The sequence below is a fragment of the Tupaia chinensis genome, unplaced genomic scaffold, assembly GCF_000334495.1.
Source record: "Tupaia chinensis unplaced genomic scaffold, TupChi_1.0 Scaffold000487_1, whole genome shotgun sequence".
Classification (NCBI taxonomy): domain Eukaryota; kingdom Metazoa; phylum Chordata; class Mammalia; order Scandentia; family Tupaiidae; genus Tupaia; species Tupaia belangeri.
In genome coordinates this window covers 641,748-644,141 of record NW_006159999.1, presented here as the reverse complement: position 1 = coordinate 644,141, position 2,394 = coordinate 641,748, and positions in this window count along the sequence as shown.

Sequence of the window (2,394 nt, the reverse complement as noted above, 5' to 3'; positions counted from 1 at the left end):
TATGCAATTTTCCCAAAGTCATACAGCCCATAAATGGTAGGGATGGGATCAGGAGACAGGGAAGGGTCAGGAATCTTGTAAAGCAATTCTTTTCCTGGCTTTTGCTGAGTTTGGTGATTGGATACACAGGTCACACTCAGCTCTTCAACACATGTGTGTTTAGCCTCGCCCTGGATGTGTCTGTAGAACATGTTATCCGGGTGAGGTGATACTTTTCTAAATCACCCAGAGCTGGTTCATAATTGCTTAATATCCATCGACAATTCCTCTCTTTCCTGAAGAAAAAAACCACATCTTCCACAATTTGCTTAGAAATCTCAACAAAATAAGTCCCTAGCTTACAAATTGTGATTTCTACCCTGTGGGGACACGTTTAAGAGAGTCTGAGGTGTGGGGACATGTGCTGAGCAAACACCACATGCTCTTTTGGGGTTTGGCAGAACCTTGTAACTTGTCTCTCCCTGACCTTGGCTGCAGACAGAGCAAGGGTGGACATTACTAGGGGCGTTCCAACAGACACACCTGATGGACTTCAAGAAACATCTTGACCCCAATTAGTAAAGTCCAATCCCTGCCCTGCATCTGAAAGGTTCTTTAGCCTTCTCTGGGTGTGGTGGTGCACTCCTTATGGGGAAGTTCTTTAGCTCCTTCCCCACACCTAACAGCTAGTTCTCTGCATTAGAAAGGAAGATGAGATTTACTCTAGATGGGATTACCACCAAGGGATACACCTTGCCCGGGCATGACTAATCCCTTATAGATTTGTTAACTGCTTCTCATTGTCTGTAACCTGGCAACTAATCCATGAAGTGTCGTGAAACATACATGTGTAATGTCTCCTTGTACTATAAATAAAGAGGCCCAGTTCATCTGGGAGGCACAAGTTGCTTGGGCTACCTAGGCTCAGGCTGCCTGTGTCCGTTTCTACTCTATCCTTCTGTCTCATTTTTTCTGCTTCTTCCATATTAGCGCTAAGCCCAGGGGCGGACGCTGACACTACCCAATACGCAACTCAGTTTGGTCCAGTGTTTTGCTACTTCACAACAGGGAAGGCCTTTGAGCAGTACTCGGTAACATGCCCTTTGCTGTTTTCTAAGATATCACTGGAAGTTCCTTCTGCATTAATATCTTTAATAGCACTGACTGATGACAAGCGCCATTCCCGAAGACAGGCCTTCTCTAGCACGCTCTACTTCCTTTTGTTCCCTCACCAGAACTGCCTTTTGTTTTCTTCTTAATTTGCCACAGGGCACGTGTGCTCATTGGGGAGTGAGCTCAAGCATCTCCCATTAGGCATGCTCACGCCACAATCCTTTCTCCTCCATCTCTCCCTCCTGAAATGAGCTATGCCCGGTATATTTTTCAAGCCATTGGGTCCAGAACTGGAACTACACTGTCACCAGGTGGGATCTAGCCCCCATGACCACCAGGCTGTAGGCTGGCCCCAGAATCACCTTTACCATTCATGTTTCTATTAACAGTCTCTCCAGGACAGTCTAAGGTTTTCTGCCAATGCAACTCAAAATTCTTCCAGTCTTTCAACCTTTTACCTAAGTCCAAAGCCACTTCTAAAGTTCTTGTTATTTGTTGTAGGAACAGCCCACGTCAAATCCTACAATTCACAGTAGCTTTCAAGTTGACTCTGCAATATTATGATGCACCAGGTGACTTAGCAGGAACCGTTCCCCACAGTTGTGGAGGCTAGAAGCCTGCTGTGGAGATGCCGACAGGCCCACACTCCCCCTGCAGGCTCTCAGTGAGAAGGCGCTAGCCTCCTGCTGATTTCTAGTGAGTCCAGGCACTTCTCGGCTTGGGACAGCGGAACTTCCAACTGAGTGTCTGTCCTCCCGGCCGGCCATCTTCCCCACCAGTGTCTCTGAACTCAAGTTCCCTTTTAGTGAGGTCACCAGTGTTTGGGATTTAGAGTCTATGCTAACCCAGTATGAGCTATCTGAACTAATTATATTTACAGACACCCTTTCCCAAATCACTGTATTCTGAGGTCGGATAGACATGGATTTGGGGGGAAACTATTCAATCTAGTATGAACACCAGGCAAAATAAGCTCCCCTCACTTAAATGTTCACATAACACCCGACATCAAATTTTGCTATAGAATGCATCATATTTTATAATACTTACTTGTTTCCTAAATAATATAGACCATTCATGTCAGATTTATTGATTTATTTATGGAGAGGTTTTTGCTATAGGGCATGTTCGCCAGACAGACAGACAGAAACAGAGAGACAGAAAGCGAGAAATCACCCCCCAGGGGGGATGGCTACGCCACAATCCCTTCTCCTCCATTCTCCTCTCAGGATCTTAGGCACCCACGCACATGTGCCTGGATTAAGTTTAAGCCACTGGGTCTGGGACTTGAACTGCTGTTAA